This window comes from Bos grunniens, chromosome 9 (assembly GCF_055505025.1).
Source record: "Bos grunniens cultivar Pamir isolate PY7600 chromosome 9, Bosgru_T2T1.0, whole genome shotgun sequence".
NCBI lineage: Eukaryota > Metazoa > Chordata > Mammalia > Artiodactyla > Bovidae > Bos > Bos grunniens.
Window position 1 is genome coordinate 9,368,270 of NC_141173.1, and position 22,788 is coordinate 9,391,057.

Genomic DNA, 22,788 nt, shown 5'->3' on the forward strand with positions numbered 1-22,788 from the left:
TCTTTTTCAAATGCTTTTTTATCATAACATTTGATTATGGTTCAGAAAACATTGAGTGACTAACGTTCTCTGAAAAAATATATTGACCCTGTGTGTGTGTGGGTTGTTCAGTCATGTCTGATTCTTTATGACCCCATGGACTGTAGCCTGCCAGGCTCTTCTGTCCATGGGATTCTCCAGGCAAGAGTACTGGAGTGGGTTGTCATTCCCTTCTCCAGGTGATCTTTCCCACCCAAGGATCAAACCTGGTTCTCCCACATTGAAGGCAGATTCTTTACCACTGAGTCACAGCAAAGCCTCTGTAGACTGCAGTTATTGGGGGCAGGGAGGGTAAGGGGCAGCTGGTAAGTTAAATTTACTCTATTTTCTATTCTGAAGATGACAGAAAGTTCCACATCCAGTCTGATTATAGAACATATGAATGTTCCCCAAATGGCTGAGAATAAATACAACAAGAAAGGCAGAGCTGTAAAGCTAAGGGCATGTAATAGGCTCTGGGAAAATGTCTCAGAAATACTCAGAGTGGCAAAAAGAAACGTTTGACTGGAATCTGAAGTTCTAGGTCATCTTGGTCTTTAGCTCCGTGCTTAAGGATGTGCATGAAAGCAATATAATGGAAACTCCCCTTTTTGTCAATAGGTGCTTCTTTGTACAGCTCCTCCACTTCCTCCTCTGTAAACCAGTTTCCCATTGCAGCCAGCAGCTCTCTCAAATAATCCTCCTGAATGGTGCCAGTTGCTTCATCAAAGTAAGTAAAAGCGTTTCTGATGACATCTTCCAGATCTGTACCATTTAACTTTTCACCAAACATCGTGAGAAACATGGCAAAGTTCGTGGAACCCTGAGCCTCATTCATCATGGCATCCAGATCCTCATGAGTTGGATTTTTCCCCAGGGAGGCAAGCATGCCACCCAAGTCTTCATTGTTAATGAAGCCATCTCTGTTCTAAAACATCATATTGAAGGCCTCCCTGAACTCCTGAATCTGTGACTGGTTGAACATGGACACCACATTGGAGGTTGTGCACTGGGGGTGCTTCTTGGTGGTCTTGGTCTTTGCTCTTTTGCTCGACATGGTGGCAGTTAAATCCCTGCTCAGCTGCGACAATCCGAAAGCTTCAGGGATCCCCTTGCTGCCCTTTCTGCCACTACCAAATTGCTTCCCTGAATGCTTTTTCATTATAGATTATTATGAAATATTGAATACAGTTTCCCATGGTATACAGTGGGTCCTTGTTGTTTATCTATTTTACATATAATAATGTGTATCTGTTAATCCCAAGTTCCTAATTTATTCTCCCCACCCTGATCGCCTTTGGTGACCATGTATGTGTCTTCTATGTCTGGGAGTCTGCTTCTATCTTGTAAATAAGTACATTTGTACCATTTTTTTTAGGTTCCACATATAATATTTGCCTTCCTCTGTCTTACTTACTTCACGTGATTATCTCTAGGTCCATCCATGTTTCTGAAAGTGGCATTATTTCACTTGTTTGTCTGAGTAATATTTCACTATATATATAGACCACGTCTTCTTCATCCATGTATCTGTTAATGGACACTTAGATTGTTTCCATGTCTCAGCTATTATAAATAGTGCTTCTGTGTATATTGGGGTGCATGTCTCTTTTAGAATTAAAGGTTTGTCTGAGTATATGCCCAGAAGTGGGAGCGCTGGATCACATAGTAGCTCTATTTTTAGTTTGTAAGGAATTTCCATACTATTTCCCATGGAATAGGAGGCTTCTCTTTTCTCCACATCCTCTCTTCAGTTCAGTTCAGTTACTCAGTTGTGTCTGACTCTTTGTGACCCCGTGGACTGCAGCATGCCAGGCTTCCCTGTCCATCACCAACTCCTGGAGCTTGCTCAAACTCATGTCCACTAAGTCTGTGATGCCATCCAACCATCTCATCCTCTGTCGTCCCCTTCTCCTCTTGCCTTCATTCTTTGCCAGCATCAGGGTCTTTTCCAAGGACTCAGTCCTTCATATCAGGTGGCAAAAGTATTGGCGCTTCAGCTTCAGCATCAGTCCTTCCAATGAACATTCAGGACTGATTTCCTTTAGGATTTACTGGTTTGATCATTTTTTTAGTCCAAGGGACTCTCAAGAGTCTTCTCCAACACCACAGTTCAAAAGCAGCAATTCTTTGGCACTCAGCCTTCTTTACGGTCCTACTCTTACATCCATACATGACTACCGGAAAAACCTTAGCTTTGACTAGATGGACTTTTGTTGGCAAAGTAATGTCTCTGCTTTTTAATATACTGTCTAGGTTTATCATAGCTTTTCTTCCAAAGAGTAAGATTCTTTTAATTTCATGGCTGCAGTCACCATCTGCAGTGATTCTGGAGCCCAAGAAAATAAAGTGTGTCACTGTTTCCATTGTTTACCCATCTATTTTCCATGAAGTAATGGGACCACATGCCATGATTTTTGAATGTTGATTTAAGCCAGCTTTTTCTCTCTCCTCTTTCATTTTCATCAAGAGGCTCTTTAGTTTCTCTTCACTTTCTGCTATAAGGATGGTGTCATCTGCATATCTGAGGTTATTGATATTTCTCCCAGCAATCATGATTCCAGCTTGTGCTTCATCCAGCCTGGCATTTCACATGATGTACTCTGCATATAAGTTAAATAATCCGGGTGGCAATATACAGCACTGACATACTCCTTCCCCAATTTGGAACCCGTCCATTGTTCCATGTCCGGTTCTAACTGTTGCTTCTTGACCTGCATACAGACTTCTCAGGAGTCAGGTAAGGTGTTCTGGTACTCCCATCTCTTGAAGAATTTTCCACAGTTTGTTGTGATCCACATAGGCAAAGGCTTTGGTGTAGTCAGTAAAGCAGAAGTAGATGTTTTTCTGGAACTCTCTTGCATTTTCAATGATTCAACAGATGTTGGCAATTTGATCTCTGATTCCTCTGTCTTTTCTAAATCCAGCTAGAACATCTGGAATTTCTCAGTTCAAATACCGTTGAAGCCTCACTTGGAAAATTTTGAGCATTACTTCACTAGCATGTGAGATGAGTGCAATTGTGTGGTAGTTTGAACACCCTCTCTAGCGTTTATTATTTGTAGACCTTTTGATAATGGCAATTCTGACTGGTGTGAGGTGATACCTCATTGCAGTTTTGATTTACATTTCTTTAATAATTAGTGATGGTGAGCATCTTTCCATGTGACTGTTGGTCATCTGTATGCCAAAGAAATCCTGAGAAAATAGAACACAAACTGAAGGCATAACCTTACCAGACTTTAGACACTACTACAGTTCAGTTCAGTTCAGTCACTCTGTCGTGTCCGACTCTTTGTGATCCCATGAATCGCAGCACACCAGGCCTCCCTGTCCATCACCAACTCCCAGAGTTCACTCAGACTCATGTCCATGAGACACTACTACAAAGCTACACTAATCAAAACAACAGGGTATTGGCCAAAAAAAGCAGACATATTCATCAATGGAACAGAATAGAGCCCAGAAATAAATCCACACACCTAAGATCATTTAATCTTCAACAAAGGAGGCAAGAATATACAATGGAGAAAAGATAGTCCTTTCAGCAAATATTGTTGGGAAAGCTGAATGGCTTCATGTAAATCAATGAAGTTAGAACACATCCTCACACCATATACAAAAATAAACTCAAAATGGCTTAAAGACTTAAATATAACACAGCACGTAAAATTCCTAGAAGAGAACAGAGGCAAAACATTCTGTGTGATAAATCATATCAATGCTTTCCTAGATCAGTCTTCCAAGGCAAAGGAAATAAAAGCAAAAATAAATAAATGGAACCTAGTCAAACTCACATGCTTGCCAGAAAAGGAAACCATAAAGAAAATGAAAAGACAATGTATGGAATGGGAGAAAATATTTGCAAATAATGCAGCCAAGTGCTTAATTTCCAAAATATACAACAGCTCATAGAGCTCAATTAAAAAAAAAGTTAAAAAACTGGACAGAACACTGAAATAGACATTTTTCCAAAGAAGATACAGAGATTGCTTTCTTAATTTTTCATTCTACTAGTTTGTTGTTAGTGTATAGAAATTAAACGGATTTTTATATTGATTTTCTACCCTGCAATTTTACTGTATTCATTTATCATTTCTATCGGTTTTTGGTGGAGACTTTATGGTTATACGTGTGTGTGTGTGTGTGTGTGTACATGCTAAGTCACTTCAGTCATATCCAACTCTGTGTGACCCTATAGACTGTAACCTGCCAGGCTCCTCTGTTCATGGGAGTCTCCAGGCAAGAATACTGGTTTGGGTTGCCATGCTCTCCTTCAGGGGATCTTCCCAACCCAGGGATCAAACCCTCTTCTCTCATATCTCCTCCATTCCATTCCTTCTCTAATATCTTCTCCATTTACAAATAGGTTCTTTACCACAAGCAACACCTGGGAAGCCATTATATATATATATATTATATATATATATAATATATATATTCATGTTATCTGCAAATGATGACAGTTTTACATCTTCATCCAAGTTTGGGTGCTTTTCTTTTCCCTTGCCTAAACATTATGGTTAAGACTATGTTGAATAAGAGTGGCAAGAGTTAGCATCTTCATCTTGCTCTAGATCTTAGAGGGATAGCTTTCAGTTTTTCACCATTGAATATGAAGTTAGCTGTGGATTTCTCATAAATGAGCTTTAGTATGTGGGATACATTCCTTATGTACTGTTTGTTGAGAGTTTTAACATGAATGAGTATTGAATCTTATTAAAAGCTTTTTCTGTACCTATTGAGATGATAAGTTGATTTTTATATTTCATGTTGTTAATCTGATTATCATGCTAGTTGCTTTGCACATTTGAACCATCCTACATCCCTGGAATAAATCCCTCTTGATCACGGTCTATGATACTATAATATATTGTCGTATTTTGCTAATATTATGTTGAGGTATTTCCATCTCTGTTCATTAGAGATATTGATCTGTAATTTTGTATGTGTGTGCTGTACTGGTCTGGTATTGGTATCAAGATGGTGCTAGCCTTGCAAAATGACTTAGGAAACAGTCCCTCCTCTTCAATTTTTTGGAAGAATTTGAGAAAGATCGGTATTAAATCTTCTTAAAATGTTTGGTAAAGCTATTGAGTCCTGGGGTTTTGCTTTCTGAGAAATTTTTTTTAATTACTGTCCCAATCTCCTTATTGGTGATGAGTCTAATTGGATTTTCTATTTCTTTATGATTCAGTCTTGAAAGGTTGTATGATTCTAAGAATTTATCCATTTCTTCTATGTTGACCAATTTGTTGGTGGAAGCTGATCATAGTATTCTTTTATAATCTTTTGTATTCTGTTTTATCTGTTGCAATTTCTTCTTTTGTTTCTGATGTTATTTATCTGAGCCTTCTCTCTTTTTATCTTCTTGAGTCTAGATAAATGTTTGTCAATTTTATTTCTCTTTCCAAAGGATCAGCTCTTAGTTTCATTGATCTTTGGTGTGTTTTTTAGTCTCCACTTGTTTATTTCTGTTATAATCTTTATTTCCTTCCTTATACTGACTTTGGGCTCTGTTTCTTCTTCTTTTCCTACTTCCTTTAGATGTAAGTTTAGACTACTTACTTGAGTTTTGAATTGCTGAATTGCTATAAAATTCCCTCTCAACACTGCATTTGTTGCATTCTCATGCACCAGCAAAGTAATGCTAAAATTCTCCAAGCAAGGCTTCAAAAGTATGTGAACTGAGAACTTCCAGATGTTCTAACTGGATTTAGAAAAGGCAGAAGAACCAATTGCCAGCATCCTTTAGATCACAGAAAAAAGCAAAAGAGTTCCAGAAAAAAAATCTACTTTTGCTTTATTGACTACACCAAAGCCTTTGATCACAACAAACTGTGGGAAATTCTTCAAGAGATGGGAATACCAGACCACCTTACCTGCCTCCTGAAAAATCTGTATGCAGGTCAAAAAGCAACAGTTAGAACCGGACATGGAACAATTGACTGGTTCCAAATCGAGGTAGGAGTATGTCAGTCCTGTATATTGTCACCCTACTTATTTAACTTATATGCAGAGCACGTCATATGAAATGCCAGGCTGGAGGAAGCACAAGCTGGAATCAAGATTTCTGGGAGAGATATCAATAACCTTAGATATGCAGATGATACCACCCTTATAGCAGAAAGTGAAGAGGAACTAAAGAGCCTCTTGATGAAAGTGCAAGAGGAGAGAGAAAAAGTTGGCTTAAAACTCAACATTCAAAAAACAAAGATCATGGCATCTGGTACCATTGAAAGTGAAAATGAAAGTGAAAGTCGCTCAGTTGTGTCTGACTCTTTGCAACCCCATGCCAGGCTCCTCTGTCCATGGGATTCTTCAGGTAAAAATACTGGAGTGGATTGCCATGCCCTGCTCCAGAGGATCTTCCCAACCCAAGAATCAAACCTGCATCTCTTCTCTCCTGGATTGGCAGGCGGGTTCTTTACCACTAGCGCCACCTGGGAAGCCCATTACTTCATGACAAATAGATGGGGAAACAATGGAAACAGTGACAGACTTTATTTTCTTGGGCTCCAAAATCACTGTAGATGGTGACTGCAGCCATAAAATTAAAAGAGGTTTGCTCCTTGGAAGAAAAGTTATGACCAACCCAGATAGCATATATAAAAAGCAGAGACATTACTTTGCCAACAAAGGTCCGTCTAGTCAAAGCTATGGTTTTTCCAGTGGTCATGTATGGACGTGAGAGTTAGACTATAAAGAAAGCTGAGTGCTAAAGATGCTTTTGAACTGTGGTGTTGGAGAAGGCACTTGAGAGTCCCTTGCACTTTAAGGAGATCCAACCAGTCAATCCTAAAGGAAATCAACTCTGAATATTCATAGCAAGGACTGATACTGAAGCTGAAGCTCCAATACTTTGGTCACTTGATGTGAAGAACTGACTCCTTGGAAACTGACTCCTGATGCTGGGAAGGATTGAGGGGGGAGGAGAAGGGGATGACAGAGGATGAGATGGATGGATGGCATCGCAAACTCAATGGACATTGGTTTAGGTAAACTCTGGGAGTTGGTGATGGACAGGAAGGCCTGGCGTGCTGCGGTTCATGGGGTCACAAAGAGTTGGACACTACTGAGTGACTGAACTGAACTGATTCTATTTTCTTAAAAATTACCCCCTTTATCATAAAATGTCTATCTTTGCCTCTTGTTACCTCTCTCTTGGCATGAAGTCTATTTTGATTGATGTGAATATGGCTACACCCTCTTTATTTTGCCTGCCCTCTGCTTGGAGTATCACCTTCAATCGCTTCTCTTTGAGCCTATGTTTGTTTTTAAAGCTGAGGTGTTTCTCCTAGAGTCAGCATATAATTGGATCTTACTGTTTAACCCATGCAGCTGCTCTGCTTTTGACTGGTGAATGAAATGCATTTATATTAGGATGATTATTGGCAGATGATGACTTAGTCATGCCACTTTATCTTTTGTTTTCCAATTGTCCTATATCTCCATTGTTTCTTTGTCCTTGTGTTTCTGTCTGCCATTTTAGTTTGGCTGTTTTCTATATTTTTTTTTCAGATTCCCCTCTTTTTAAATGTTTCCTGTCTCTGCTATATTTATGTTTTGTGGTTGCCACGATGTTTTCTAAAATAATCATTTTATACAAAAAGACACTCCTGTGCCAAAAAAAAAAAAAAATCATCATAGTTAAAATAGTCCTTTCTCTGCTGATAAGAATTTGTCTTTATTTGCCTATACAGATTCCATTCATTTTCTCTTCCTCTTTTATGTTTTTATGTCTCAAATATCCCTTTTTATGTTGCAAGTTTGTTACCAAATTGAAATAGCTATTGTTATTTTTACTGTTTTTTCTCCTTTTAATCTTTATGCTATAATTAAGTGTTTAACAACCTCTTCTGATACAGAGTTGTGGTTTTCTGATCCAGTCTATTTATCACCTTACTTAAGATTTTCTGCACTTTTGCCCTTTCTTTTCCTTTTTAAGGGTGAATAGCTCCTTTCTAAATATACTGTGAGGCAGATCTAATGGTGATGAACTCCCTCAGCTTACATTTGTCCAGGAAAGCTTTTATTTCTCCATATCCAAAGGGGTAGCTTCCCTGGATAGGGTATTCTTGGTTGACAGATTTTGCGTTCAATACTTTGAGTCTGTCATTCCACTCTCCCCTAGCCTGTAGAGTTTCTGCTGAGACAGCCATCCTTTGTTCCTTGGCTGCTTTGAAATTCTTTCTTTTTCATCGATTTTTTGACGTTTTAATATAATGGGTCTTAGAAACAGTCTTTGTGCATGGAGGTAACTAGGCACTCTCTTAGCTTTCTATACTTGCGTACCCTGTTCCTTCCCAGATTTCTAGTGCTCTCAGCTATGATTTAACAAACTCCTACTCCTTTCTCCCTCTGGGATACCCATTATCTTCATGCTGTACTTCCTCATGAAGTTTGATAGTTCTTATAGAATTTTTAAGATCTTCGTTCTCCCTCTTCTTCTACCTGTACCATTTCTATCACTGAGCTCACTTATTCTCTCTTTCTTATAATCTGCTCTGTTTCCAGGGCTTTCTAATGCATTCTTTATCTCATTTATTCAGTTCCTCAGCTCCAAAATTTTTGCTTGGTTCTTTTTAGAGTTTCCATTTCTTTGGTAAATATTCCTTCTGTTCATTAATTTTATTCCTGAGCTCACTGAACTTTCTTTACGAATTTTCTAATACTGCATAGAGTTGTTTCCTGACAGCTATTTTGAATTCTCTATCAGATCACAATATTCTGTGAATTTATCAATTTCTTTGTAGGATACTGTGATACTATGCTTGTTCATGTACTTAATAAGTTGTTTCTCTTTTGGTGCACTTGAAATACTGAACACCTTTCTTCCTTAGACAAAGAGGATTTGTTTTTGTTTTTTCACTTGATTAAGATAATAGTTGCTTGCTCATGTCTAACTTTTTGAGACCGCATGGACACCCAGGGTAAGAGAAACCCAAGTAAGATGGTAGGTGTTGCAAGAGGGCATCAGAGGGCAGACACACTGAAACCATACTCACAGGAAACAAGTCAATCTAATCACACTAGGACCACAGCCTTGTCCAACCCAATGAAACTAAGCCATGCCTGTGGGGCAACCCAAGATGGGCAGGTCATGGTGGAAAGATCAGACAGAAGGTGGTCCACTGGAGAAGGGAATGGCAAACCACTTCAGTATTCTTGCCTTGAGAACCCCATGAACACTATGAAAAGGAAAAATGATAGGATACTGAAAGAGGAACTCCCCAGGTCAGTAGGTGCCCAATATGCTACTGGACATAAGTGGAGAAATAACTCCAGAAAGAATGAAGGGATGGAACCAAAGCAAAAACAATACCCAGCTGTGGATGTGACTGGTGATAGAAGCAAGGTCCGATGCTATAAAGAACAATATTGCATAGGAACCTGGAATGTCAGGTCCATGAATCAAGGCAAATTGGAAGTGATCAAACAAGAGATGGCAAGAGTGAATGTCGACATTCTAGGAATCAGTGAACTCAAATGGACTGGAATGGTGAATTTAACTCAGATGACCATTATATCTACTACTGCAGACAGGAATCCCTCAGAAGAAATGGAGTAGCCATCATAGTCAACAAAAGAGTCCATAATGCATTACTAGGATGCAATCTCAAAAAAGAGAGAATGAACAGAAGCAGAAGATATTAAGAAGAAGTGGCAAGAATACACAGAAGAACTGTACAAAAAAAAAAACTTCATGACCAAGATAATCACAATGATGTGATCACTGACCAAGAGCCAGACATCCTGGAATGTGAAGTCAAGTGGGCCTTAGAAAGCATCACTACGAACAAAGCTAGTGGAAGTGATGGAATTCCAGTGGAGCTATTTCAAATCCTGAAAGATGATGCTGTGAAAGTGCTGCACTCAATATGCCAGCAAATTTGGAAAACTCAGCAGTGGCCACAGGACTGGAAAAGGTCAGTTTTCATTACAATCCCAAAGAAAGGCAATGCCAAAGAATGCTCAAACTACTGCACAATTGCACTCATCTCACACGCTAGTAAAGTAATGCTCAAAATTGTCCAAGCCAGGCTTCAGCAATACGTGAACCGTGAACTTCCTGATGTTCAAGCTGGTTTTAGAAAAGGCAGAGGAACCAGAGACCAAATTGCCAACATCTGCTGAATCACGGAAAAAGCAAGAGAGTTCCAGAAAAACATCTATTTCTGCTTTATTGACTATGCCAAAGCCTTTGACTCTGTGGATCACAATAAACTGTGGACAATTCTGAAAGAGATGGGAATACCAGAGCACCTGACCTGCCTCTTGAGAAATCTGTATGCAGGTCAGGAAGCAACAGTTAGGGCTGGACATGGAACAACAGACTGGTTCCAAATAGGAAAAGGATTACCTCAAGGCTGTATATTGTCACCCTGCTTATTTAACTTCTATGCAGAGTACATCATGAGAAACCGTGGGCTGGAAGAAGCACAAGCTGGAATCAAGATTGCTGGGAGAAATACCAATAACCTCAGATATGCAGATGACACCACCCTTATGGCAGAAAGTGAAGAGGAACTCAAAAGCCTCTTGATGAAAGTGAAAGTGGAGAGTGAAAAAGTTGGCTTAAAGCTCAACATTCAGAAAACTAAGATCATGGCATCTGGTCCCATCACTTCATGGGAAATAGATGGGGAAACAGTGGAAACAGTGGCAGACTTTATTTTTTGGGCTCCAAAATCACTGTAGATGGTGACTGCAGCCATGAAATTAAAAGACGCTTACTCCTTGGAAGAAACGTTATGTCCAACCTATATAGCATATTCAAAAGCAGAGACATTACTTTGCCAACAAAGGTCCGTCTAGTCAAGGCTATGGTTTTTCCAGTGGTCATGTATGGATGTGAGAGTTGGACTGTGAAGAAGGCTGAGTGCAGAAGAATTGATGCTTTTGAACTGTGGTGTTGGAAAAGACTCTTGAGAGTCCCTTGGACTGCAAGGAGATCCAACCAGTCCATTCTGAAGGAGATCAGCCCTGGGATTTCTTTGGAAGGAATGATGCTAAAGCTGAAACTCCAGTACTTTGGCCACCTCATGCGAAGAGTTGACTCCTTGGAAAAGACTCTGATGCTGGGAGGGATTGGGGTCAGGAGGAGAAGGGAATGACAGAGGATGAGATGGCTGGATGGCATCACTGACTCGATGGACGTGAGTCTGAGTGAACTCCAGGAGTTGGTGATGGACAGGGAGGCCTGGCATGCTGCGATTCATGGGGTCGCAAAGAGTCGGACACGACTGAGCAACTGAACTGAACTGAACTGGACTGGACTTTAGCTCACCAGGCTCCTCTGTCCATGGAATTCTCCCGGCAAAAACACTGGAGTGGGTAGCCATTCTCTTCTCCAGAGAGTCTTCCCGACCCAGGTATTGAACCCAGGTATCCTGCATTGCAGGCAGATACTTTACCAGGTCAAAGAATCTGCTTTCAATGTAGGAGACACCAGTTCCATTCCTGGGTAGGGAAGATTCCCCCGGAGAAAAGACAAGCTACTCACTCCAGCATTCTTGGGCTTCCCTGGTGCTTCAGCTGGTAAAGAATCTGCCTGCAATGTGGGAGACCGGGGTTCAGAAGATCCGGGTTGGGAAGATCCCCTGGAGAAGGGAAAGGCTACGCACTCCATTATTCTGGCCTGGAGAATTCCATGGACTGTATAGTCCATGGGGTCGCAAAGAGTCGGACGCTTCTTTCACTTTCTTTACCATCTGAGCCAGCAGAGAAGCCCCCTAACGATTCCATGACTTGATAATTAGTTATTCTTCGGTAGATGGCGCTATAGCACCAGAGTTTGGCTTCTCTTTCTAGGCTGCCTCTGGCTGTATTTGAAAATCTGCACTTTTTAGGACCTCCATTGGCTCTGCTAGAAATGTCACCTGGTGCCCCCGTGCCTCCAGGGTTGCTGGCGCTTTGTTTTTTCCAGGGGGACTGCTGTCACTTCTGTCGCCATCTGGAGCACAAGGACAGTGGTGCCTCTGCTGTGTCTAGGATTACCTGGGTTGTGAGTTCTGCCTCAGTTATTCCAACAGCTTCGCTTCTTCTGCTTGCTCCAATCCACCCACCTTCAGGAGTACGGATGAGTGGAATTCTCCGGTGCCTTGGTGTGTTGGATAGAGGAGTCTTCGTTGACTTATCAATGCTTTACTGTTTTTAAATTGAAGGTGATAAAAACAGTGTCTCACACCACCCTGATGCTGATGTCACTCCTTCTATAAGTGATTACTTCGTAAAAGAAAGCATCTCAGGCAACATAGCAGAGGCAAAATGTCCTTAGCCCTCAATGCAAGAAGGATAGAACTTCTAAAACTGACATTAAAATTTTAACGAAGAGACTTATAATTATAGTATTTTTAAAACAAATTTCAAAACAATATGCTGTAGTAAATTAATGTCCTTTATAATCATGTTGTTATCTAAAATCTAATAAAATGCATATTTATGGGCATTTATTTATATTTACATTTATATTTATATAAGGGGCTATATTTATATATGCACTTACATATAAGAGAGAAGATGGTAAAATGATATGTAAAATTTAAGTGTAAGTATGTTATATACATATATATTAACAAGACGAGAAGTTTTGGATTGTTGAATCATCAGTGCACTGGATGACAGTTAAAGGATTAATAACTTTAATATATAATGAGAACTTATAAGTCAACAATAAAAAGTCAAACAAAAAATTTTGAAATTAAGTACATAATATTTTTGAAAAAACATAAAAACAGCAAGAAAAATAATTTTAGCCTTACTAGCAATCAAAAAAAAAAAACCAAATTACAATTAATGGGATTTCATATTTTGCCTACAGATTGGAAGAGACGTTAAAAAATTAACAAGGGCTCTAGGAAAGGGAACTCTCATCCACTGTTGGCAACAATTTCCACAAATTATGGAAGAGAGTATACAAATGGGTGCAAAAACCTTAAGAATATCCCTACTTGGTGGTCTAAAATTCCACTTATAGTAACTTGCCCAAAGAAAGGGAGTTACCAATTTGGAGAAAATGATATTTTATCTAGTGGTCTGTGGGTTGGCAGTTCACCAGCAAGGAGTCCTTGTCTGGAGAGGAAGACACCAGATTCATTCTCATGACAGGTGAGCATGATGGTGATTGCCTTGCTCTGACTTCATGACTTTTAGTCTTCTGGTGGCACATCTTCAGACCTACTGAATTGAGCTAAGTCACCATCAGAACACCAGCGTCTCATTCCTAATCCTAATTCTCTTGAGCTCATTCCTGAATAGCACCCAGAAGATATAGAGAATGACAGATGTTACCTACGACCAAGCCCAGGATTCAAAAGAAAAGTCAGAACCCAGAAGTCACAGGAAGGTATATTAACTTGACAGAGCAACTTTAGATGTCCACACCTCAAAAAACTCATAAACTATTGGAGACAAGTAAAGAGGTGGACAAAATATAATTGCCCCATCTATGTCAAAGACCAAATATTCTTAATTTCCCAAAGCTCTTACAGATCAATATATAAGGATGAAGCTAGAGCCTACTATGCAGAGTGAAGTGAGTCAGAAAGAGAAAGATAAATACCATATTCTAATGCACATACACGGAATCTAGAAAAATGGTACTGAAGAATTTATTTACAGGGCAGCAATGGAGAAACGGACATACAGAATAGATTTATGGACATGGGGAGAGGGGAACAGAGGGTGAGATGTATGGAAAGAGTAACATGGAAACTTACATTAACACACGTAAAATATGTTAGCCAAGATAGCCAAGGGAAATTTGCTGTAGGGCTCAGAAAACTCAAACAGGGACTCTGTATCAACCTAGAGGGGTGGGATGGGGTGGGAGAGGGGAGGGAGTTTCAAAAGGGAGGGGATATATGTATACCTATGGCTGATTCATGTTGAGGTTTGACAGAAAACAACAATATTCTGTAAAGCAATTGTCCCTCAATAAAAAAATAAATTAAAAAAAAGACCAAACTCTAATTTTTAAAATGAACAAAAGACATTTATTGGCTGTTCAGATAAAAATAAATATAATTTTTAATCACATCAGAGGAAATCAACCTTAATAATAGTTAAACAAATGCAAATTAAAAACACTGAGACATCACTTTTTACCTCTTTGACTAACAAAGACCAAGATTGGTAATCTTTTGTGTTAGTAATAGAGTATTGACACAGAATCCATCATACATAACTGATGTCTGTAACAAGTTGATATAATATATATGGAGGTCAAGTTAAAAAGATTTATTACTATTTAATATGAAAATATGCTTAGATCCACAATTATACCTATAGAAATTGATCAACACATATACTTATAAATGTGCAAAAAGCTGAAGTCATCCATTGCCACACTGTTTACAGTAGCAAAAGGCAGGAAACAATCTAAATATTCATTAGCAACATACTTTTAAAGTAAATATATACAATAATCTATTATGAAGCAATTAAAAAATACATATGTATTTATATTTATATACCACACACACATACACACACACACACACACACACACACACACTTATGGAGAATGACTTCCATTTGCTGTTTAATATTTTAAAAAAGAACTGCAGAAGAATGTGCACATTTTGCTTCCATTTTTTGAATAAAACATTAAAGTACATGCGTTTCATCAGCTTAGTCTATCTCTAGAAGAATTTATAAGAACATTTGCTACTTGATAGCAACAGCCACAGAGAAGGCAATGGCAACCCACTCCAGTACTCTTGCCTGGAAAATCCCATGGACGGAGGGGCCTGGTAGGCTGCAGTCCATGGGGTCGCTAGGAGTCGGACACAACTGAGTGACTTCACTTTCACTTTTCACTTTCATGCATTGGAGAAGGAAATGGCAACCCACTCCAGTGTTCTTGCCTGGAGAATCCCAGGGATGCGGGAGCCTGGTGGGCTGCTGTCTATAGGGTCGCACAGAGTCAGACACAACTGAAGCAACTTAGCAGCAGCAGCAGTCTGTCTCCAGAACCAGTGTTCAGCTCAGTTCAGTTCAGTCACTTAGTTGTGTCCGACTCTTTGCGACCCCATGAATCGCAGCACGCCAGGCCTCCCTGTCCATCACCAATTCCCGGAGTTCACTCAGACTCACGTCCATTGAGTCAGTGATGCCATCCAGCCATCTCATCCTCTGTCATTCCCTTCTCCTCCTTCCCCCAATCCCTCCCAGCATCAGAGTCGTTTCCAATGAGTCAACTCTTCACATGAGGTGGCCAAAGTACTGGAGTTTCAGCTTTAGCATCATTCCTTCCAAAGAAGTCCCAGGGCTGATCTCCTTCAGAATGGACTGGTTGGATCTCCTTGCAGTCCAAGGGACTCTCAAGAGTCTTCTCCAACACCACAGTTCAAAGGCATCAGTTCTTCGGCGCTCAGCCTTCTTCACAGTCCAACTCTCACATCCATACATAACCACAGGAAAAACCATAGCCTTGACTAGACGGACCTTTGTTGGCAAAGTAATGTCTCTGCTTTTGAATATGCTATCTAGGTTGGTCATAACTTTCCTTCCAAGGAGTAAGCGTCTTTTAATTTCATGGCTGCACTCACCATCTGCAGTGATTTTTGGAGCCCCAAAAGATAAAGTCTGACACTGTTTACACTGTTTCCCCATCTATTTCCCATAAAGTGATGGGACCAGATGCCATGATCTTAGTTTTCTGAATGTTGAGCTTTAAGCCAACTCTCCACTTTCACTTTCATCAAGAGGCTTTTGAGTTCCTCTTCACTTTCTGCCATAAGGTTGGTGTCATCTGCATATCTGAGGTTATTGATATTTCTCCTGGCAATCTTGATTCCAGCTTGTGCTTCCTCCAGCCCAGGGTTTCTCATGATGTACTCTGCATAGAAGTTAAATAAGCAGGGTTTCAATATACAGCCTTGACGTACTCCTTTTCCTATTTGGAACCAGTCTGTTGTTCCATGTCCAGTCCTAACTGTTGCTTCCTGACCTGCCTACAGATTTCTCAAGAGGCAGGTCAGGTGCTCTGGTATTCCCATCTCTTTCAGAATTGTCCACAGTTTATTGTGATCCACAGAGTCAAAGGCTTTGGCATAGTCAATAAAGCAGAAATAGATGTTTTTATGGAACTCTCTTGCTTTTTCCGTGATTCAGCAGATGTTGGCAATTTGGTCTCTGGTTCCTCTGCCTTTTCTAAAACCAGCTTGAACATCAGGAAGTTCACGGTTCACGTATTGCTGAAGCCTGGCTTGGAGAATTTTGAGCATTACTTTACTAGCATGTGAGATGAGTGCGATTGTGAACCAGTGTTAATAAACACTAAATAATTTGCCTCAGAGAAGAAAACCTGGGAGTCAAGGTTAATAGGAATATTTCCTGTGCACTATATTGCTTGTGAAGCTACTATTTTAAAAAACGTAAAATTAAAATTATAAAAACACTACACAAAGTCTAAAGCACTTCTGGAAAACTAGGAGGAAAAAAGACTGCTATGTTCTGATGAAGTCTAATGAAGGAAGGCTGGCCCTGACATATGGCAATGCCTGCTATAAACATAGAAAGGTTTTAAACAGTAAAGAACTGACAGAAGAATGAACACAGAGACCAATGTAACAGAAAAAATTGCTTCAAGTCAATGCTAACAAAATAAGAACTTAATGTATTGTTTTTTAAAAACTTGAAAATGTGGGAAGCTTTTTGCCTTTGGGTAAATTGTCTAATTATTTGGAAGAACATTCATTTAAGTTGTCCTCTGACATTATACACTAAATATATAATAAATGAATTGAATAAATAAATGTAAAAAGAAGCATAAAAATCATGAAATACATATACAGTCAGTCCTCCTTACCTGTGGATGCAGAATCAGCAGATAAGGTAACTTTGGGACTTGAACATTCATGGATTTTGGTACCCATGGGCAGGTCCTGACATCCCCTATGGATACTGAGGGACAACTGTGTGTGTGTGGGGGGTGCGGGGTGTGTGTGAACTCCACAGGTCCACTTACACACAGATTTCCTCGATAAATGTGCACTATAGTACTGCACGATATGAAGTAGGTTGACGCTTCTTATTCTGGCATTGTTCAAAGGTCAACTGTATATATATCTGAGAGGACCTGATCTCTAGACAAGGAAAGCCTTTCTTAAGATAAAACACAGTGAAAGAAACAATCTACAGAGGACAAAGCAATTTTGCCAATATGTAAATTCTAAAATGCACCTTTAAAATATCATAAACAAAATGCAAGGCTATGTATGAACTGGGAAAGTTGTTCACAACAAAGAAGTTATTGGCATTAAATCCAAAACAAGATTATCAACAAGTAAAACATTAAAATGTCAGACCGAAAAAAAAAAGAGGAAAGGAAATTAACCAACCAGAGAAGAAAAATACACATCACCCACAACGTATTTAATTCTATCACTGACGCAGCTGTAATTACTTTCCTCATTTTGCAAATGAAAACTGACATTCAGATTAAGTAGTTCACCCAAAGTCATATAGCCAATAACAGGTGAGCTGAGATCTGACCTCAAAACTAATTTTACAGCAAAGTTTGTGCTTTTAATCCCAAAGGCCCGCTCTCTAGCCCTCTTTGTGTGTCTCTGTGTAGATACACAATACAGCAGGAAGAGTGTGCCACTACCAAAAGCAAAACTGGAAACACTGCTTCCTGTATATAATTGATAAATGGATATTGATAGTGTTTCTCTATGTCTAGTCTCAAAATACTCTTGCCTGGAAAATCCCATGGATGGAGGAGCCTAGAAGGCTGCAGTCCATGGGGTTGCTAAGAGTCGGATACGACTGAGCGACTTCACTTTCACTTTTCACTTTCATGCATTGGAGAAGGAAATGGCAACCCACTCCAGTGTTCTTGCCTGGAGAATCCCAGGGACGGGGGAGCCTGGTGGGCTGCCATCTATGGGGTCGCACAGGGTTGGACACGACTGAAGCGACTTAGCAGCAGCAGCAGCAGTCTCAAAATAAGGTCAGTATTCCTAATCAGGGCAAGAATGTATACTTGCCATGTTTCCTGATGAAGTACTTCAATAGAATAATCCATTTGAGAGTTTATGTTTTGGAAGCAAAAATGGGAAAACAAATGCAGATACCTCTATCTAAATGGACTAAATGCATTTCTGGTTGAATATTGCTCTGTATGTAGCACAGTTTTTCCCGAATCCAGAGGCCAAGTAGCAAAAGCACCACTCAATTCAGTTCAGATCAGTCGCTCAGTGGTGTCCGACTCTGTGACCCCATGAACCTCAGCTCGCCAGGCCTCCCTGTCCATCACCAACTCCTGGAGTTCACCCAAACTCCTGTCCATTGAGTCGGTGATGCCATCCAACCATCTCATCCTGTTGTCCCCTTCTCTTCCTGCCCTTAATCCCTCCCAGCATCAGGGTCTTTTCAAATGAGTCAGCTCTTCACATCAGATGGCCAAAGTATTGGAGTTTTAGCTTCAGCATCAGTCCTTCCAAAGAACACCCAGGACTGATCTCCTTTAGGATGGACTCGTTGAATCACCTTGCAGTCCAAGGGACTCTCAAGAGTCTTTTCCAACACCACAGTTCAAAAGTATCAATTCAACAGTATGAAAAGGCAAAGCACCACTAGGCATGTATTATTATCAGGAACTAATTGAAATTATAATAACATTTTCAGTATCTAATTCAAATTTTTCATTTGTTTGCATTATTTAAAATAATTTTATAACCAGATAAAACCTAAGGGCATTTCTGTTTAAAAGTTAATATCTTTATTTCAAGTTGAAAGAGTGTCCTTGCCAAGTTGTTGGCCCAAAATGTCAGTATTGCTGAAGTTAACCAATTGCTAGATAAAGAAAGATGATGTCAACTTTGGTAGCAGAGGTTATCTCTGAAGCTTTTATGAATTCTTGCCAAACCTAAGATCTATTTTGGTTTTAAGACATCTGTTACCCTGCAAATGGACTCTCTTCCCCTTCCTCCTCATCTTTTCCAGAGTCGTCAGTGTCCTTCAGCCTAGCATTCTCGTTGTTCCTGATACTGCTTCTTTATACTTTCTATTGCTGTCTTCTGGAGCTCACTCCATAGTGAGAAACCTTAATCTATGTGTACATATAAACCTAGAGATAGTGATATAGATAGGTAAATAATTAGATAAAACATTCTCTTTTCCAAAATTCATAGGCAGCAATGGAAGTAGTAATCATCTTTACTGCAAATTCTACCAAGATCCTTTTGTGTTTGACAGAAAGAAAAACCCTGTGGATGGATGGCTGAATTGTTTAAATCCATCAGCTTAGCTTAGGTACATTTATTCATGGATGAATGGATAAGTGTTAGGGGTACAAAGGAGGGTATTAAGTGCCAAATTGAAGCTTCAACAATACCTATTGCTGCCAATTGGCAGGACTCCAAATATCCCCTCACCAAACAGATGGTATGAAAGTTGCAGCAGTGGAAAATATGACAGGTTTTAAAATGCATGCAATGAATTAAACATTATGGAGTTGAACCTGAAAGTTTAAACTTTTATCTTAAAATTATACCTCTACTAATAAAACTTCATAGAACCTTTGAATATTATTAATGCACCCACATTATTAATGCACCCACACAAATCCAATATGTGTCAAGAAGTTTAGGTCAAGTTCTTAAAATATACTATGAATATGATAGCATATTTTTTTTTATTGATCAAGTATGCTAATATCATCTAAATGAAGGCTCAAAGGGAAAAATACAGAGCCATGTTGGATTTATTTCATTCTGGATACTAGAAAAATTCAAAGAACATGGAAAAATAGAGATTATAGGAAGCATAAGTGTTTAAATTATTAAGCAAATGCACAAATAAGTATCTTATTATCTAATTATTTTCCTTTCTCTTGGGTTCTTTAGAAGATTACAGTCTAAGTATTGTTCTTGATGCTGTAGGATTCAGTGCCTTTTTAAATACCAGCATATTCAGCAGACTTTTTCACCTGCTTTACAAATATAAAATACATTTTTGGTTATCATGTATATTCATAGTGATGCCTTGATAAGAAGTAGATAGTACCAAGCGTCTGTCTTAGCAAATGATAATCCTGGGTGTCACAAAATGGTCAGTTTCAGAAGCACTGATGAGTTATGATAGCAACTGAATCCTCATCACCGGGGAAATTTTTATTTGTGCACATTTGGTGTTATGTTTAAATATCTGCCATTTGTAGAAACATGTACAAGTGATCAAACTCTATATAAAATAATGAAACAGATGCTGCTGCTCACACAAACATGCCAAAACACACACGGTCCAAGGGACAAGGGCCAAACTTTATCTTGGAAGGTCACGTGCTGCAGGGTCCCCGGTATCTCAGGATTCATCAAGGCTAATTATTCTTCTCAATTCCACGTTCTCCCAAACGGGAATTCTGAAAGTCTAATTTTCATCATACCAAGGCTAGGGTAAAAAGAGAAAAGGAAGCTCTAAAAAAGTCCCATAATAGCCAGGGTCAAAGATTAGCACATAAAAAAATGTTTTGAATTTTAAATTTGCTGACTTTTTAAGTGCAAAATTCAAACTGTTCGTAAGACATAGGAAAGTAGCCTTCCTTTTCTTCCAATCTCTTTTGCCAGTGGCATCAGTTTCTTATGGCCCCTTCCATAGGTGTTTCTATGCCTAACTAAACAAATATGTAATATTCTCATTTTTTTAACCAAATGGGGCTTACTATATGCATCATGCTACACTTTGCTTTTTTCAGTTAATTTTTTTCATTGCATTATATTCAATTATATAAATACCCAATTAATTGTTAAAATTCCCTATTGATGAATACTTAGATCTCATCTTGTACGATTAGGAACAAAGGAAGCGCTCTCTCTCTCTCTCCCCCCCTCTCTCTCTTTCTCTCTCTCTCTCTCTATATATACACACACATACACACACATGTATTTTACTTATAGCCTAGGACTCTGCTTAGATCCTAAACCTTGTAAGTATTTAATATTTGGTTGAATTATTAGCACAGAAACAAATTTTCATACTTCAAACCATTTCATCTGGTGATTTTTCCCTTTCCAATCCTTTCCAAGTCTAACTGCCAAGTATAACAGTAGGTTCTCAGTAAACATTAATTAAGAGTGATGTGGCATATTAAACTTCATTAAAATTTTAAATGACATCACCAATAATTAGAATATTGTTTCACTGGAGAATCTGTTTGACCCTAATTGTTAGTGAATTCAGCTTGGCTTTTCCTGGTGGGAAAAAAAAAAAAAAGGGAAAGGAAGTAAGCCACCTTAATTTTGGATTTGTGACACCAGTTACACCTGTCCTTGCCCGTTTGAGAACTCTTGTAACATCAGTATCAGGTAGGTTAACATTTAACTCTTCTATATAAAGGCATAATTCAGAGTCTCTTCCAAGCTACTATGGCTCAACTCTGGTTCATTTAGGCTGCAAAATAATGTACCGGAAGGATGATGGGATCTTACAAAACTATCTAAAGGACAAGTCTTGGAAAACAGAAACTAATGCAACTCCAAGAGGCTCAGAAGACAGAACAGTGTCTGAACAAGATGCCACCTCAAGTAATCCAAATAGTATGTCTGTGGGCTGCTGTGGCCACATTCCTGGGGCCCCTACCATCCCTCCCTACCAATGATCCTCACCATCTCTCAGCAGGGAGTTTCAGTCTTACTTATCTGCTTCCCACATCTAGGGGTGTGTTTTATATAACATTTTAGTACAGCCAAGTGTTTGCATGCTCAGTCTCTCAGTCATGTCTGACTCTTTGCGACCCCATGGACAGGCTCGTCTGTTCTTGGGATTTTCCAGGCAAGAATACTGGAGTGGGTAGCCATTCCCTCCTCCAGGGGATATTCCCAACCCAGGGATCAAACCCATGTCTCCTGTGGCTCCTGCATTGGCAGGCAGATTCTTTACCACAGAGCCTCCTGGGAAGCCCACAGTATAGCCATATACAAATAATTAAACCCATTTCATTGAAACAAGTATTGCACTTTGGAATGTGCATCCTAATTTCACATATTCCCTTCTTCTTCATTTATTTAAATGCTGGTTGCTGCTGCTGCTGCTGCTAAGTCGCTTTAGTCGTGTCCGATTCTGTGCGACCCCATAGACGGCAGCCCACCAGGCTCCCCTGTCCCTGGGATTCTCCAGGCAAGAACACTGGAGTGGGTTGTCATTTCCTTCTCCAAAGCATGAAAGTGAAAAGTGAAAGTGAAGTCGCTCAGTCGTTTCCGACTCTTAGCCACCCCATGGACTGCAGCCTACCAGCTCCTCTGTCCATGGGATTTTCCAGGCAAGAGTCCTGGATTGGGGTGCCATTGCAATTAATTTCAAGACCCAGTATCGGTCAGTTTGAAAAACACTGCTCTAGAGAGATTGATTTAGACAACAGCATCATTGACCATAATGAAATGAACAAGCTTGTGAGGGAGGTGAGAAATAAAGAAAATCAAAGACCATTCTGCATCTGGAAGAGGAGAGGATAGAAAGAATGGGGAATAGACTTACACTCATACCTTTTATCAGCAAAATGAAACCCGCCTGATCCCAGTTTAATACTATACCAAGGCTTAACCCGCACACATCACCACATGGCACTAATGCAATACAAATCATGACTTATCTGACAAGTGAAAGAAGAAAAAAAAAAAACAGAAAGGAAAGTAGGAAGGAGGAAAGGGCAAGTGAAGAGAGAGAGAAAGGAAGGAAGGAAAAGGGGAAAGAGGGAGGGGTGGAGGGAGGAAGGCTAATGTTTTAAGTGTTATTTGTATGAGTAAGGCAGCAGCTCAAATT

General features: G+C 39.5%; 1 pseudogene; it reads right to left on the reverse strand.

Moving 5' to 3' along the window:
• Positions 1 to 517: 517 nt before the first annotated feature.
• On the reverse strand, positions 518 to 1,087 carry LOC147365556 (myosin regulatory light chain 2, smooth muscle minor isoform pseudogene; annotated as a pseudogene).
• Between the last annotated feature and the right edge of the window lie 21,701 nt (positions 1,088 to 22,788).